The sequence below is a fragment of the Ambystoma mexicanum genome, chromosome 8 (assembly GCF_040938575.1).
Source record: "Ambystoma mexicanum isolate Mex_15411 chromosome 8, UKY_AmexF1_1, whole genome shotgun sequence".
Taxonomy (NCBI): Eukaryota; Metazoa; Chordata; class Amphibia; order Caudata; family Ambystomatidae; genus Ambystoma; species Ambystoma mexicanum.
This window is the reverse complement of record NC_090929.1, coordinates 430,754,475-430,772,846: the sequence shown is the minus strand read 5'-3', so window position 1 is coordinate 430,772,846 and position 18,372 is coordinate 430,754,475. Positions and strand designations below refer to the sequence as shown.

At 52.4% G+C, this 18,372-nt stretch overlaps 1 protein-coding gene across 3 annotated transcripts in view; it reads right to left on the bottom strand.

Moving 5' to 3' along the window:
- CASZ1 (castor zinc finger 1) overlaps window positions 1-12,999 on the bottom strand; it is a 1,374,833-nt gene extending 1,361,834 nt beyond the window's left edge. For 2 of the 3 annotated variants that reach the window (XM_069609955.1, XM_069609956.1), the window contains exon 1: window positions 12,883-12,999. The gene's annotated coding sequence lies outside the window, so the exon portion shown is untranslated. The remainder of the gene's footprint in view (window positions 1-12,882) is intronic. The other variant, XM_069609957.1, reaches the window with a different exon arrangement.
- Between the last annotated feature and the right edge of the window lie 5,373 nt (window positions 13,000-18,372).

Here is an 18,372-nt window from a genome sequence, read left to right as displayed (position 1 = left end):
TGGCTCTGCGCCCTCACCCACTAGTGAGGAAAGAAATCTGGGGGTCATCTTTGATTCCACTCTCTCCTTCTCCTGTCACATCTCGGATATCTCTAAAAAGGTCCACTACCAACTGCACCTCCTCAGAGGTGTTGTACCTTTTCTCACTTTCCCCTAGAGGCTTACCGTTTCCTGAGCCCTGGTTCTCTCTAGACTGGACTACTGCAAAAGCTCTTTCTCAATCTTCCTACTTCTACTCTCCAACCTCTACAACTCATCCAGAAAAGAACTGCAAGACTTATCTTTGGCCTCAAGCCCAGGGACCTCATCTCCCTGGTGATGAAATCCCTCCACTGGGTCCCCGTGGCTGCAAGGATCAAGTTCAAGACCCTCTGCATAGTGCACAAGGCTTTCTGGGGCCGGGACCCACACTATCTACAATTCTCTTTCCCTAAATACTCTCCTTCTGGAGCCCCCCGCTCATTCTCTTCCAACTCTCTGCGGGTGAGACGTCTTTACAAACAGAGATTTGGGGGTAGATCTTTATCCTCTGCAGGTGCCTCCCTTTGTAAGAGCCTCCCTGCCTCTCTCCGTCTTGAGCCTGATCTCCTTAAGTTCCGGAAACTCCTCAAGACCTTCCATTTCTCTCCCTCTTTCTATCTCCCTCTCCCTTGCACACTTCTTCTCTATTCACGCCTATTTCCCTCCCCCTTCTCTTCCTGAAACCCGTTCCATTCTGCTGACTGGTTGCCTGGTACACCTCCAGAGCCTCACAGGTCCCAGGCTCCCCCGCCAGTCTTTGCACTTGCCTCCGACCTCTGCTCTCTGCTCAGCACTACTGCACTTTTGGAATTCGTTCCAATGGAAGGGAAACCTCTCTGCACTTAACCCAGGGCACTGCTGGACTGGGCGCACTTGTTCCCCCTCCCTCCCTTGCACTTCCTGTCTGCGCACTTACATAACCAGAATGCACTAGGCCCAGTTTGCCAGGCCAGTATGGTAGTTTTTTGTTCTGTATGTTCTTCTCCTTCTCCCCCCCCCTTATCCCCTCACCCTTTGTCATGCACTTGCACTATCTGAAATGTTGTTGGCCTAGTACGGTAGTTTATGGATTATATGTTCTTCTCCCACTCCTCCACCTTTCTCGCCGTCCTCGCCTTCCTTCTTGTCATGCACTTGCACGAGTGGTAATGCCATCAGGCCTAATACACTAGTCATGTTTTCTGTTAGATCATTCGGAAACTTCAAGGCCTAAGAATGACTCTGTATTCCCTTGTTTCCTTCCCGCCTTGAAGCGCTTTGAAGCACTTCACTTGTGTATCAGCGCTTTACAAATAAACAATTACAATTACAATATGCACTGTGTCAACCTGAAGCCAGCTCCCGCCTCTTAGTATCAAGGGCAGTGACCTGTCATGTCTGGGACTATGTGTTTACAGTTAGCGGCCCCCACAGGGGGAACTCCATTTAGAAGGTACGAGTATGTGGATTGATGGAGACAGACAGGAAGATGGGTGGGAGTTAGTATTATATGTTTTCACCCCTTTACCTTTTTTGTTGCAAAGCACTCTGCTTCTGACCTTATGCATGCAGGATATTGTTGGTGGGGACCCAGGATAGGTTCATTAAGGTAGGTTTAGCCATTCCCAATCACTGTGGCCCATGTGGCTTTAAAAGAGGGTCAAGGCTCTCTTTTTCGGCAGATTGTCTGAAGACTTTGCAAGGAGTAACAAGAAAAACTAATTTGGACCCTGGCTGATGGTACAGTCTGCCTTACAGGTTCCACCAGTGAAGGAAGGCCAGGATCTCCAAGAGGGAAACAAGATCCCTTCCCTAAACATCTCCCAGGGAACAGAGGGAGATACTGAATCCAGGGGACCCTCCAGCAGCTCCAGAACAAGTAAGTACCCAGCCAGAACACAGCATGCCCTGCTAGGATCTGCAAGCAAGCTACTAGGTGGGAAGTGCCAGAGAGTCTCTGAACCAAACCAAGGATAAGGCCATTGCCTGCAACACTCTCCTCAGTTTAAGGCATCCGCCTTAAAGGACGACACAAGCCCATTGAAGAACCTAGGCGGAGTCCATCGGCAAGCATCAACTAGAGTCCACCTAAAAGGACATTTTCGAGCCAGTCAAGCCCCTGGAGCTGCAACCAACTGCACCACTGACTGTTGTCAGGTCGCTGTCGCTAACATCATCTGAGACGCTTCGATCAGTGCTTCTGACCTGCCAACCAGCACTGAGACAACGATTCCTGACCCTGAGTAGCCGTGTAGACCAGCCTGCAGCCGTTAGTCGAGTCTCACTCGCCGAACTGCCTGCCACCTGATACCCGAAGCTGTCTTTGTCTTGAACTCTGTGGCAGAAGCTGCAAAGCGCCCTGAAACCGACTCGATGCTGTTGAGCACAAAGAACTTCTACAAGCACAAGGTACATTGTGGCTCTGTCCCCCTGGTGCCTCTCCAGAGGCCCCTAGTGACATTTTACTACCCATTGCTCCCTTTGTGTTGAAATCAAGTATCCTTGAACTATTGCGATTCATTACTTTACCAAATACCCTCCTGTCAGTATCCAGAGTGCATCCCCTTTCCTTCTTGAAATTGTCTGTCCTCTGCATTCCTATACAGGCTGGGTTCCATTTTGTAGTGTGCTAGAACTTTCCGCTCTGATAATAATAAAGTACATCTTTTATACAACCTTAACTGGACAGTTCCTTTATCATTGGGTAATAATTGTATTTTTGCTGTGTTGCAACAAACCAATGATCCATGACCTTGCGGAGATAAGCCTGTCGTTCCGTCCACATTACCAAAATTAGACAAGGTATTTTATAATTTGCTTGTGTTTCCAATCTGTTCGGATCCCTTCTGGTGTACTAGGGTGTGGGGCTGATTGAAACCGATATTCATCCCTGAACCACTAGTGCCCCGGATGTTGATTTGTCACAGTACCCCCGTACTCTAATAAATAAGGAACATTGGAATCCTAGACAACTGCAGAGCGGCCTAAACTTTGCACCACACTGGATACAGATGTGAGAAAACTGTTACCTGGTACTAGTATTGATGGGGTCATCCAGGAAGGACAGGTAAACCCAGGGTAATCAAAAGCAAAGACAAAAAGGTACCACCTCAAAACGGGCAGTCCGGCCCAAACTGCTAGGTCACATCCCTTCTGCACGAGATCACAAGCATCATTGGCCGTCATTAGTGAGGAGAAGCTTGGGTCTCTAGACCCAGCAGGCACGTGGCCCACGTCTGGGCATACCCGTCCCACTCAGGATGACAAAAGCAAAACCAAAAGTCGATGGCTGGAAGGCTTTAAATTGATCTTAACCACGGGCACAGCTCTGGGCATCCCTCCAGACCCATGGTTCTTCACCTGCCAAGAATCTAGAGATGGGGAAAGACCATATGCAAATCAGGCTTGGTCCCAACCCAAAAGGGGCAGTCCAGCCCAAACTGATAGGTCACATCCCTTCTGTACAAGACCACAAGCATCCCCAGACATGCTTTGGCCTGGTTGGGCCTCATCAGTGAGGAGTAGCCTGGGCCTCGAAGCCCAGCAGGATTGTTGTCTTGCCCCTTCTGTAATGGCTTGGCAGGCAGAGAACCGTGGTCAGGAGGGTTGCCCAGAGCAATGCCAAGGGTTAGGATTCATTCTAAACCTTCCAGCTATCACACCTTATGTTTTGCTATACCCAGGAAGTAATGCCTGGAATGATGGGCACACACAGAAGAAATGCCCAAGGAGGGTGTGGGGGGCAGAAGTGGCAAATATTAGCCAAGATCAGCCTGGCCTAGCTTACATTGGTACACGGCCATGTAGGGGTCAGAAGCCCTTTGGTATACCACACGGGGCCACTTTTTACTGCAGAGCCTGTGTGGTCTCGATGTGTTGGTATGAATGTGTTGCACAGGCTGGCTCTGGGATAAGGGGGCAAGCCTGGCACACTGTACCCACTGCGTGCATGTTCCTGGGGTCACTGGTACAGGCAGGGTGAATCCGGGGCGGCGTCATCGTGACTCCACGCGGCCTTCCTGCAAACTGCGGAGCTCCTGGGGCCGCTGTATGCCAGGACTGCCACGCTGGAGAGCAGTGGAAGGGCCAGGCCGTGGCGTCCCACTGACAGACATCCCGTGCCTGCCGCTCTGCTGCGGGACAGCCCCTCTGACTCGAGAGCTGCCGCTTCGCACAGCCATGGGGACAGGCCTCGGTTAGCAGCTCTGGCCCATGGGTTAACGTGCGGACACAGACCTCTTCCTGCTGCAGAAATCCCGCAACTCTGCATCCGAGCAAAACACGTCCCCGTGGGGCTGCCTGTGGCAAAGCGGGCAGCCCCTGTACTATGCAAAGGTTCCCCAAAGAGCCCGCGGAGAGAAGGGATGAGGCAGACACAGACGAGGCGCCTCCTGGCTTCGCGCACAGGGAGAGGAATGGCGGGAGAGAAACTTTCCCAAGGTGTTTCGCGGGCACTCCTGTGAGGTGACATGCTCTCCCTCTGTGGAGGTTTCTGGGGGCCATTACTCCCCTCCCCCTTTGCTCTTCCGCCCCCCCCCCACCCCCACCCTCTCTCTCTCCTCATGTGTGTCCTCAAGACTCCTCTCACCTTGAGCAGTTGGGATTAGCCAGCATTTACACTCACACCGCTCCGCTTTATTCCTTAAGACTTATTAGGAATGATAATGAGCTCCAGAGGACCGGCACGTCCCGCTCTCTCTCTCTCCCCCTCTGTCGCTCCTTCCCTCTACGTGCTTGCTCCGTCAAAGGCACACAGGACATATCAAACCAAAAAAAAAAAAAATCTGACAATATGGATCAAGGACGCTTGAGGATTTATTCTCTCTAATTCCACCCATTCTTTGTTTTTATTATTCCTCTTTAAATCCGCGGCCAGGACTCTGGCCGAGAGCGCGCAGCGGCCTCGGTGCGCCTAGAAAACCTCGTTAATGGCAAGCTCTTAAACAGCTTATTAATTTTAACAATTTATAGCGTTCTTGCTAATGCCACACGCGGCGGCCTGGTGCTCACCCGCCGTCACACCGGTGCAGCGTGTACACAAAAGCACGCATTTTGCGCATAACTCAATTCACAAACACTCACGCACCTGCCTCTATAGTTGAACCTCGGACAAACGCGCGACCATATTACCCTGTGCACCCTTGTTATTTCGCGTAATAAAAGTTTGCCTTTTTTTTTAAAAAAACGGACGCGGTTAGGAGTTGCGCGTAAAGAGATTCAAGGCGTTGTTGGCTAGGCCAGCTCGCAGATAGGACAACGCATTGCTCTTTCGCGGACTCGTGCGCACGGGAGGGAAGCGTTGCGCGCTTTCCATGTGGAAAGGGGTGTAAGTAGAGCCGGGCCGGGGCCGCCTATCGGATGGCAGCAGGCAGCCCCTGTGCAGCTCCTGCCGCTGCACGGCTCCCTCGCCGGCCTTTGCCTGGCTCGGCTCACGTCTGCTCGCCTAATTTAGACCTCACCGGCTAAGGGCTCAATTACCAGCCGCCCGCCGCGGTTCCGAGGGCGCGCCTCTTTTGCGCGCAAGAAGCCGCTTTCATATTTCTAATAGCCTCACTTATTCAACTGTGTTCTCGAAACTAAAATGGGAGTTTGCGGGGTCGGTTGTAACAACCGGCCGTGCCGGTCCGGCCGCAGCTGAAAGCAACGGACTGGAAACGGAACCCTAAAGCGAAGAGAGCTCTGGTTGCTTAACGTCTGTGCCCGGTTTCTGTACCCCACAAACCCCTACTTTTACAACCGCCCCCCCACTTCCGCACATGGCTCTTAATTTATACTTAGCTTCAAATGTCCCCCTCGGTGGAGTCTGCCCAATTTCTGCACTTGCCCACCACCCTCCAATTCTACCCACAGCCCCCAACCTCGCTCAACCCCCCACGCCCCCCTCCGCAACTCCGACATAGTCACATTTCTGTACACATCCCTGTTTCCACGCACGCCCCGTCGCCTGACAGCGGCCCACTTCTAGGCTCGCACCCCCCCCTTAATTGCGCACGCGCCCCCTCCCCAGAATAGGTTCCAGAATAGGTCCCAGAACACGTGCCAGTGTCGGAGGAAGGGGAGCGAGGCTCCCGGGCGCAGAGCACCCCATCTCCCCGCGACCGCGAAGGGACATGACGCCTCCAACCTCGCAGTGTTCCTTCGAGCAACCAAAACAAAGCTCTCTGCTGGGAGATTTTATCTAGCCGAGAAAGGCACTATTTCCGCCCAAAATAAATATATCATACCTAATAAAAAAGTGCCATTCCCCAACGCAGGGCTCATCTCGGTACATCTCCAAGTTTGGGAATAAGCGATCATGTCTGACTAGGAAGTAGACTTTAGAGAGAGCTGCCTGGGGACAGAGAGAGATGGAGAGCTCTTTGAGAGGGGGTGTGGGGCTGGACCAGGCACCCCACAATTCACCACAACCATCCCACTGTGCAAGGGTGTGTTTGTGAGGGGGAAACACACACGTTCTATTTGCTACACAAATTAATGGCGCCCCAACAGATTCTTGCAATCTGGCCTGTGGCCGCCGAAGGGGTTACTATGTGTCAATTTGGGGTGGAGATGGTTTGGGGTGCAGTGTGGGTTGGGAACACGTTCCCGGGTTCTCCCTGTCTTGCCCCTTTCCTGGGTACATCTCTTACGCTGTGCGTCTTTGTTAAGGGGTCTGGGCTGGGAATAAATCCCCGTTACTGGATTCCCTGCGCCTCTCTTGGGGGTGATTGGGGGTAGTTTGGGTTATTTATGGTTGGCATTTTGTCCAACAGTTTCTTATATTGCGTCCTTTTGCCGGCAGGGGGCATGGGGGCGGGAGGGGTGGATAGGTCGGTGTTATTTCTGCAAGGTGCAGTTTACTTGGGCCGGTTTTGTGGGTACAATTTGACTTGCGCTTCTTTCCCTACCCCTGTTTTGGGGTGATCGAGGGCTGGTTTGAGGTTATTGCCCTCAGACCCTGTTTTCTGTACCCCTGATTTGTGGGTGATCGAGGGGTGATTTGACGTGATTTCCCCCAGTGTTTCCCCAACCCCTGTTTTGGGGTGATCGAGGGGTAGTTTGTGGCTGTTTCCCCCAGACGCTGTTTTCCCTACCGCTGATTTGGGGGTGACCAAGGGGTGGTTTGAAGTTATTTCCCTCAGACGCTGTTTTCCCTACCCCTGTTTTGCTTGTGATCGAGGGGCGATCCTACCCCTGTTTTGGGGGTGATCGAGGGGTGATCCTACCCCTGTGTTGGAGGTTATAGAGGGTTGGTCTGAGGTTATTTTCCTCAGATGCTGTTTCCCTACCAGTGTTTTCGGGGTGATGGAGGGGTGGTTTGAGGCTATTTCCCCATATACCCTGTTTTCCCTACCGGTGTTTTCGGGGTGATGGAAGGGTGGTTTGAGGCTATTTCCCCCAGACGCTGTTTTCCCTACACCTGTTTTGGCGGTGATCGAGGGGTGTTCCTACCCCTGTTTTGGTGGTGATCGAGGGTTGTTCCTAGCCCTGTTTCGGTGGTGATCGAGGGGTGATCCTACCCCTGTGTTGGAGGTGATAGAGGGGTGGTCTGAGGTTATTTTCCTCAGATGCTGTTTCCCTACCGGTATTTTCGGGGTGATGGAGGGGTGGTTTGAGGCTATTTCCCCATATACGCTGTTTTCCCCACCAGTGTTTTCAGGGTGATGGAAGGGTGGTTTGAGGCTATTTTCCCCCCAGACGCTGTTTTCCCTACCCCTGTTTTGGTGGTGATCGAGGGGTGTTCTTGCCCCTGTTTTGGTGGTGATCGAGGGGTGTTCCTACCCCTGTTTCGGTGGTGATCGAGGGGTGATCCTACCCCTGTGTGATAGAGGGGTGGTCTGAGGTTATTTCCCTCAGATGCTGTTTCCCTACCAGTGTTTTCGGGGTGATGGAGGGGTGGTTTGAGGCTATTTTCCTACAGACGCTGTTTTCCCTGCCCCTGATTTGGGGGTGACCGAGGGGTGGTTTGAAGTTATTTCCCTCTGGCAGTGTTTCCCTGACCCCTGTTTTCGGGGTGATCGACGGGTGCTGTGGGACTATTCCCCTCAGTTGCTTCTTTCCCGGGGTTCTTTTGGATTGCCAAACGTCTGGTTCTGAGTATGTGTCCCCCAAATACTGGTTAACTTGGTTGTTGTATTGAGGTTGAGTGATTGAGTAATCTGTATTGCTTTGTCTTTTTTGGGGTATGGGGCGTGGGGGCGGGTGGTGTGACTGGGGTGTTGTCTGCTTCTATTTCCTGTTCTTACTAATTTACCTGCACCTGTTTTGGGAGTAGCGTCTAGTTTGGTGTTGTTTCCTCCATGTACGTTTTTTTTGCTGCGGATGTTCCGGGGTTGAACCCCTACTTTTGTGTTTTTTCTTGGGTCTTGCTTGGCCTGTGCATTGGTAGTGTGGTGCTGGGAGGAGCCTGGTGGGTGTGAGCTAAAGTATTGTATGGGATTAATTGCCCGGTGTACTGTTGTCCTGCATCTGTTTTGGGGGTACAGTGTTTCTTGGGGGGGGGGCAGGGGTTATGTCTCCTAGACGCCACCATGCCCCACCGTGGCTTATTTTGTGGGGAAAGTACGGTTGGGTGATCATTTTACCAGACTCTGCTTTATTGAGGGGGTGGTGGAGTTGAGTGCGAGCCTATTTTGCGTGTGTGTCCCCCCTTTTTCTGCACCTACTTTGGCGGTGAAGAGTGCTTCAGGGATGCCTGTTTTACTGCAGCTGTGTTTAGGTGTGCTTTCTGGACATTTCCCGCGGGCGCTGCTGCTCCTGCGCCCGCCACGGGGGTGTCTGGCGTGTGTTGTGGGGACCCTTTCCGCAGACTCCCCTTTTTCCAGCCCCCGTTTTGCGGGTAAATACCAATGTGTGGAGGCTGTTGTGAAAGAGGTTCCAGGGCGCTGCAAGGATCCGCGTCCCGGGCGCTGCACTTCCTGCACCTGACTTGGGGGTGATTGGAGTGCGTTTTACGCTATTCTCACCGCCCCCCCCCCCCCCTTTTTTGACACCGTGCTTTGGGGAGACTGCCCAAGGACGCCGCCTTCGCCTCCCTCCCAGACCCGCTCCAGGGACACAGATCGCCGCGCTGCCAGGCGGGCGAGTGGCAGGCTCGTCTGTCTGTAAGCCGACACTACAGCTTTTAAAAGAAATGGAGGAAAATAAGCTGTTGACTCCCCGCTTAAAGTATTTTCTTGTTCTAACTCATGTTCTTATGTCACCGGGCTAAAAAAAAAAGAGCGAGAGATATGACTTTCCTTGAATGATCTGTTTAACCTAAGCCAGAGGAAAAAAAAAGGAGTCATTAATTACTAATGTGAGCTATTGCTTCAGAAAGACAATAAACCTGCCTGGTCGCCATGGATATGACATATTTGCTCTGAAAACAACACAATAATTAGCAAAGGGGAAAGATCCAAGGAGAATATGCAAACTCCTGAGTTTAAAGCCACAGTGCGCTTTTACTTGTCACAGTCAATTCTGTTTGCCATCCAAAGCAAACAAACAAACAAAAGGCACGCTGAGAGAAATAGGAAAATAAAGGCATTAACTAGTTCGTGCCCTAATGAACTGCCGCCGACGGGGTGCGAGGCGCTGCAGTGCCAAGGCAGGGAGGGCGCTGAGCCGCAGGCAGCACAGCACAGGGGCAGCGCGCCGGGGCAATATTTAACTTTGCCGATACGGCTGCAAAAAAAGACATCTGAAATGACATCGGTGGGGGGTGAGGGGTGCTGGCGCGCGAGGGCAGGTGTGCAGTGCGGAAGGGCGTGCAATTACCAACGAACACAGAAGGGAAATAGAGTGTAAGGTACACTTTAATGGCAGGGTCTTAAATGTCTCCGTGGTGGTGTTACCCGCATGCTGTAGCGCGTTAGAGGTGCTATACAGCCGGCCCCCACGGAGCAGGCGCAACGCCCGAGCAGGGTACAATGCACCAGACAAGAGCACCCCTACATTTTCACCTAAATTCTGACCTGTGTGCACACACTGGAATTGTTCCTGAGTATCGAAACATCCAGAAGTGCAGGCAGATTCACAAAGCTCAGGAAAGGCAGCACACGTGGACTAAGAAAGAACACACCACCCAGGTATGGAACCGAAACTCGCTCGAATGAGAGGGCGCCTCGAAATTGCTCTGTATTTTAGGGGTGTAAATCGTCAAGCACAGAAATGAAGGACACACACATGCAGCACAGCCACCCACAACATGACCTATCACTTCCTGTATTAGAAATGTCCCACAACACACCTGCAAAAGACTTTTATTTCAGTTGCCTAATTTGCCATGAGGACGTCCCTACCACAAAGCGCTTTGAGGCCCTGCAAATGGGAAAAGGCGCTATATAAATGACTACTAGAATACAATACAACCAGACCACCAAACCGGCCTAATTCATGTTACAGATCTTCCTCAGTTTAACAGTGACCTTTGACCTTGAAACATTTCCCCATCTTGAAAGTGCTGTTCTCTGCTCACAATGAAGGTCTGAGGATGGAAGTGGGGATTATATGGCCTGGTACACACCCTCTGAGAGGAGGCCCTGCTGGGCCACAGAGCAGTCGCTGAAGGATGGGAAAATGAGCCCACCCGGGACAATGCCCTGGTCCAGACCCTGTAAGGGGGCTGCTAGGCGACCCTACACGAATGCTGTGGGCTCTGGCACAGAGTCCATCATCAGAAGTGCCCCCGAACTGTGCTCCATTTTACCGCCTCTAAACCACGGACTCCCAGGCGCTGGGCAGACCCGGGCCAGTCAGCCAGAGGCCTGGGCAATGAACAGCCAGCCGCTGTCTCTTTAAATACTTTGGCGCATATGGCGTTTGATGTCTACGGGATCAGTTTAACATCTCCATAGAAACCAGCAACAGATTATCATCAACAGAATAAAGAACTAGTCTAATAAATTAACCAGGAGCAGAAGAAGAGGCCCTAATCCCAGTTGCCACAACATTTATAAAATCCCAATGCGTGACCCTGGGTTGGGAGAAATGCCAGCTTCAGAGGCAGCCAATGAAATCGGCCCATAACTTCTCAGCAATACCCCATGGCCACCCCCACACACATTACCAGTCAAGGCCTGCCCCCCACTTTAGCCCCAGAATCCAGCGATGACAACAGCGACCCGCAATAGATGGGGCATGACACCCCCCCAGGCCGTCAGCAACCCATCCTGAGGCCCGACCTCACCACAATGACACTACAGACCATCCTGGTCAGCACCCGCAAACCCCTGCAGACCAGCCCGGGGCGCAAGCCTTGGCAGCGAATAGTCTGGCGCTATCCAATGCGGCCCCAGCACGCCCCTTCAGGAGCAACCTTGCCAGCACAGACTGGCAGAAGTCCCCCAGTGGCCTGCCCCAAGCGGCGACTCGTGTATGTACCAGCCATGGCACAGTCCCGTCCATTCCCCACAACGCAGCGTCCCCAGCAGAGACCACCCATGGACACAAGGTCATGCACCCACCATCTCTATTAGTCTATATCGCCGGGCCTGGACCAGCCTGGCTCTCCCCCCCCCCCGCTGCCCCCCCCACCGACCCCAAGGGCCGCCCCAACAATACCCGCAAGCCACCTCGCACAAGCCAGACTATCCTACCACCCTCTAGAGATGAATCCCAAAAGAAGCCCGCACCCAGACCTGGAGTTACCCCCAAGATCTCTGCCTCCTAGCAACACTCCAGTAAAGCTGCCCCAGGCGAGCCCTGATACACCACCCCGCCCCTCATCTCTATCCGCATCCCCTCCTACCCCCAGAGAGCTGCCAGGGGCGCAGCACAGTCACCTCAAACCAGCAGCCCCAGAACAGGCGAGCTATTGGGATCGTGTTCAGCGCTGCCGGACACAGTGTGCAACAAGAACCAGGCTACCATATAGAGGAGTCCCGAGGGAGATGAACAGGCGGAGGGGCATGGGGGTGCTGCTGGGGTCGCCTCCCGAGTCTGAGGCACTTGGGCACAGCAGAGAACCCCCCGCCCCATCCTGCCTTCAAAGGGTGATACAACTCAAAACATCTTACACATACAGAAACTTTTCAAAACACACTCCTAGAACTGGCAGAGGCAAACAGTGGTCTCCTGCACGCCCCCACCCCACGCCTCTCTCGGCACCTGCCGCCACTGCACTCACCACCCCCTCTGTACAGTGCACCCCCTGCCCCCCCCACCCCCAGTAGCCGGAAGCATTCTCCAGCCAGGGCTATCCGGGAACACTCTGAGGTCAGCCCATGGCACTCGAGCACACTGCTTCTCCCCACCAAGCCCGGGTGATATAGTGTGGGGGGGGGGGTGGTGGGCAGAAAACCCTAAGGACCACATATGTATACAGGAGCACAGGGCTGCTGAGAGGGGCACGCCAGGGCGCCGACATAGCAGTGCAGCATTGGCACAGCAGGGCGAGGGAGCAGGGGCTCATCAGGGGCAACAGGCATAAAAGTGCGCAGGGGCCTGAATTGGGCACAGCAGGGCGCGGCTGGCACCTCGATGTGGGAGGAGAAACAGGGGCACGGAAGTGGCAGGGGTCACGGGCGGGGCAGAGGGCACGTGTTTCACCCTTGGAAAACGGGAAGGTGTGCGATGCTGCAGGTGCCCCTTTGGGGGTTCCGGGGTTCTTCTCTCCCCACTTGTCCCCTGCCTCTGTCCCAATATGTGTTGTGCTCCCTCCCACCCCCGAGGTTCCTTGCAAACCACCGGACCACTAACTCACCTGTTCCCTGGGATCCCTCTCTACTCCCGCCCCTTCTGCCCCGCCCACACCTTTGGACCACCCACCCGCTGCGGTCCCAGTCCTGATACCCCCGTAATCACATGCCCCCCCCCCCTTCCTCGATCGTCTCACCCACCTTCTGCAGGTTCTCACTGCCCCGATCTCCCGGAACCTCTCGTTCCTTTTCCCTCCCACCCCCTCCTGCCCCCTTCACCCACCTGCTCGCTGTCCCGGTCCCGCTTGGATCGCTCTGCGCATGTGCACAAACTTCCCCGATCCTGGCCTTTTGATGCTTATTAGAACATTTTCCTATTTCTAAAGCGGGAAAAACCGAGGCAAGCAAAGGGGGCGGGGCCTTAGGAGGCAGAACCTGCGAGGGGGGTCCGTGGTGGGCGTGGACTGGAAGAGAAACCAATGGAAGCGGACTCTGCAAGGACCACACCCACCTATGCAGGAACCCACCCAGGCCTGCAGGAACCCCTCCCTCCTCGTTTGAAGGAAGCACTTTGCCTCCACGGACAACTCCACTGTCTCTGGAACCCAGCATTCTGCATGAAGGCTCCAACTAACAGCAGGAGCAACTCTACTCTCTGCCAGAACCACCCCACTGCATGCAGGAACCAGCCTGTTGTCTGCAGGATCCACCCCGATCCATGGGAGGCAACAGCCCTCCAATGCACAGGTACAGCATAATGTATGCAGCACTACCATCTGCCTGCTACAACCACCCAGTTAGTGCATAGAGCAACCTTTGTGTGAGGAACATCCCACCCACTGTCTGCAGCAACAGCCACTCTCCGCACTAAGCATCACACAATGCACAGGGTCCTGACGGATGTGTGCAGGAACCTCAACCGTGCAGGTTAAAGCCTGAGAGAGCAGGAGTGACCCGGCTGTCCGGAAGCCTAGAGTCACTGCATGTATGAACCAGTCTCCTGCAGGAACCACCCGTTCTCCGCAGGAATGACCAAACTGTTTGTAAGCACCGCCCAATGTTAGCAGGAAGTGTCCACTGTCTGCAGTGATCACCCGGCCTGAATGTCAGTAGGAATAACTAGTCTTCAGGAACCACATGACTGTGTGCAGGAACCAAAACACCGAGCCACCTCATTCGGCCCGAGCAACTCATGGTATGTAGGAGCAACTCATTCTACACAGCCGCCAGCGACTGTCTGCGAGAACCACCCACCTGCCTGCAGGACCCACCCACAGTGGGCAGGTTCCAACCAGCTGACAACCGAAATGGCGTTGCTTAAAAAAAAAAAAAAAAAAAAAAAAAAAAACACAACGTGCCAGCAGGTCTTCCCTACTGTGAGCTGGAGCCACCCACAGCAGGCAGATGCCACCCAGTGTCTGCTGGAACCACCCTCCACAGGAAACACTCTCCTGTCAATCGCAAACCCCTGCCACTTAGAACCACAACCACTGCGTGCAGGAAGCACCGGTGGTCTGCTAGCTACAGGGGCAGGAGCCTGTCCGCAGGAACCATGGGTCTGTGTGCATTAAGCACCACGCCGTGCCTGCAGGACCCAGAGCCGCCCATCTGTCTGCAGGGACCATTTCAATGTCTACAGGACGCACTTTCAGTATGCAGGAGTTACCACACACTGCACAGGAACAGTCCCACCATATTTTGAGGAGACGCCACACCCTTTGTTTACAGACTCCACCCCATTGTGTAAAATACCCACCCACTGTTTTACAGTAACTGCATGTCTATGCAGGATTTCCTGACTTTCGGCAGGACCCACCCCCATTCTGCAGGATCCTACCCTTATTCATCAGGGACCTCACTCTTCTGTTTGCAGGAACCACCTGGCTGTACATGAACCACCAAACTGTCTGCATGAACCACCCATCGTGTGCAGGAGCCACCCCATGCCACGCAGGAGTTATGCCAAGTGCACAGGCACTCACCACCATGTACATGAACCACCCCACTGCCAGCAAAAACCACCCCACGGTGAACTGCGACACGACAGTACAGGCCCATTGTATGCACAAAACCACCTACCATGCACAGGAGTTACTGCACGGTGTGCAGGAACCCCTTTGCGAAGAGACCACCCAACTATTTGTAGGAATCGCCCAATTGTCGACTGCAAACACTGCCCTGTGTAAGTGGATTGGTCCCCACTGTCTGTCAGGAACCACTTCTCTGCAGGAACAACACATAGGACTTTTAGGAACCGGCCTGCAGTGTGCAGGAACCACTTATTGCATATGAAAATGCCCCATTTTATGCAAAACCACCACATTGTCTGCGTACCACCCTGCCGTTTCTAAGAACCAATGAACGAACCAACCGCGGTGTAAAGCATAACCGCTCAACTCTCTGCAGGAACCGCCCTACTGCCTGTGCAGGAATCACTCGCTGTGTGCAGGAACCCCGAACCACCCGACTCTGAGAATGGGCCACCTCATTGTGTTCCGGAATCGCCTCATTGCCTGCAGGAACAACTCGGCGTTTTTGCGTGAACTGAACAGTTGCATTGTGTTACTACCCCACTGTTTGCAGGACTCGGCCACAGCATGCAAGAAACCTCTCGCCATATAAAGGAGTCCCTCCACCCTACGCAGGAACCACTTTGAGATGGAACACTCCTTCTTAGCATTGCGATTCAAGGTAAAATCCTGGCTCCTCTCCTTGACCACCTCTACCCAAGGAACACCCCCGCAATTACTCACTGCCTGTATATTTGTGTATAATGTATAAGGTACATTGCCCTCCACAGTGCCTTTAGCTGCATGCTACTTGTAAATTCCAGTATTCCTCATATATTTCCTATAATTTATGGTAACCCCCTTTAAGCACACTGTAATGCACTATATCTTGTATATTTCTTGTACTCTAGCTTACTTCTGTATGTATACCATGTATGTAACATGTTCTCTAAGTCAAGCGCCTAGTTACCCCAGGGTTCAGCACGCTATATAAGCAAACTAAAACAAAAAACCAAAACAAAACCTCAGCCACTGTAAAGAGGAGCCACCCAACTCCTTGCAGGAGGCCCACACCATTCTCTGCAGGAACCTGTGCAAAGGAACCATTTCAACGTCCACAGAAATACGTTGGTGGATTCAGGGGGTGGTCGCCACTGCCTACAGTAACACGCTAGGGTCTGCAACCTGTGGCTCTCCAGATGTTTCGGACTACAACTCCCATGATCTCCTGACATTGACTATGCTGTACAGGCCGGATGGGAATGGTAGTCCAAACACATCTGGGAGCCAAAGGTTGCAGACCCTGTCTCCCCAGCATAAAAAAACAGTACTTCATTTGTGGGAGGCCCTAGCACTTATTTTTGTGCCCTGGCAAGTATTGTCCCCGGCCATGTGGTGTGCTGGCAACTTTATTGTTTCAGCTGTCAATCATCCTAGTCAAACATCAAGCAACAGCAGTGTGCAATGGTTTGGGCATCTGCATCCTGGGCCAGCTCACTGCCCTTCCTGAGCCTGATGAGGCAGGTGGGCAGGGCAATGCCAGTTATCCCTTTCAGGGGGAACATTGAGTTGGAAGCTGGCAGTCAATCCTCTGTGCTAGTGAACGGGACAGTGACCAACCAGCAGCACCAGCACAGGGCAAAGGACAGGGTGCCCAATGCCCAAGAGCAGGGTCTGTCTTGAGTGCCAGCCTGTACAGAAGGCTCTAGCTTCAGGGAAGTTCATTAGTTCAGGTTTCATTCTTCCTGAATTTGCTCGTCAATTTTCTATGGGAGGAAAGCACATTTGCTCTTGTTCTGTGGTCAAGATGTGCCACTAATAGAACCAGAGCCACGTGTTAACAATGATATGCTTTAAAAAGCACTTAGATATTTCCCTTCCTACAAGACACAAGTAGCATGTTGAGTTTATTTATTTATTGTTCACTTGTTAGGCGCTAACACAGGAAGCAAATACAGTTTCATTTTTTTGTGTTAGGTTGATTGATACCTGCAAAACGCACATATGCCTTGGGTAGTGTATCCATCAACCCAGATGAGCCCTTGAGAGGTACAGTTTTAACCCCAAATATCCTCACATGGGTGGTGGCAACAGTGGACTAGGAGCTGCCCCCCCCCCCCCCCCGATGTGTAACAATCATGTTCGAAAATATTTGGGCCCTGGCACTTCTTTTTTTGCAAGTTAAGCACTGAAAAAAACACCTCTGCACTGTCTGCAGGAACCCAAAACTGTGCCTGTAGAAGCTACCTCACTGTCTGCAGGAAACCCACACTGTGCCTGTACACGCTGCCTCACTGTGTGAAGGAACTCCACACTGTGCCTGTAGACGCTGCCTCACTGTGTGAAGGAACCACACACCGAAGTGGAGCATACCCAGTTTTGTGCAGAGCCGCACCGATGTCTCTGGGAAACTAATTCTTCAAAACCTACCATATTTGATAAGGCCCCATCCTGGTGTGTGAAGGAACCCCCTAATTATTTGCAAGAAACACCTGCTGTTCACCCATAAACTGCCAACTATCTAAAGGAACCACCCAACTGTCTGTAGGAATCGCACAGGGAAGTGCCCAGAGGTGCCTGTTTGGTCAGGAGTGCTGCCTGTCATTGGAGTGTTACCGCTGCGTTGGATCAATCTTTGATCTTAGGGGAAGCCAAGCCCACCAGCCCAACACAACTGCACAAATAGGCAACGGCGTGAACACCAAGAAGTGCCCAGCAGTGCCTGTTTGGCCTGGAGTGCTGCCTGTCATTGGAGCATTATCACTGCTTTGGATTAATATTTGATTTTAGGGGGAGCCCCGCCCACCAGCCCAGCACAACTGCACAAATAGGTACGGGCGCACGCACCGAGAAGTGCCCAGAAGTGCCTGTTTGGCCTGGAGAGCTGCCTGTATTTGGAGCGTTACCGCTGTGTTGGATTAATCTTTGATCTTAGGTGCGACTTGCCGGCTAGCAGTTCTCTAAAGTACTTTGGTCTGCAAGGGATATGGAAACGTATGCTTAGGTATAGTACGGGGAAAACTCAACTATATTTCTTTGTATTTCTTTTTCGTAGGGGAAGCCCCACCCACCAACCCAACAAAACTACACAAATAGGCACAGGCACGTGCACAGAGAAGTGCACAGAAGTGCCTGGATCTTTCGCAGTTTTCTCCGTTTGTAAAGTGGAGAACACAGTGTGTATCTGTTTGAGGTATAGCATGGTAACAATGTATCTGTAACCGTAGTGAGAAGGACACATTGACAAGGTGCAAGTGTTTTCTCATGAGATACTGTTTTTTTTCTACTGTTAACAAGAAGTGAACCGGGACAGCCAACCTAGGCCTTTAAGATGAGGTAGCAATACTTTGAGATGAATGGGGATGCAGAAGATACTCAAACATCAATAATCAAAACGATTCAGGAAGTTGGCAAAGTCGACTGTTTTAATATCAACTATCTAAAACAGGGAGTGCAACAGACATCAACGGACGTCTCACAGCATGGTCTCTCAATGCTGTTCATAAAAAACATTATTTTTATAACAAAAACTCATCATTGATGACTTTAACCTACGTATTTGATAACGGCATCCTACGTGGCAAACTACAAAAACCTAGTGGCAAATGTGATAGATAGGCTTAAGGGGAACATCTAGGTATACGTTCCATACTAGTTTAAGACATGATAGGCTCTTCAACATCAGGTGGGACTACTTAGCCCGTCCCACAAACAAGTCACTATGAACGTCACTAAATGCACAATGTCCCATTGACTACACTAAC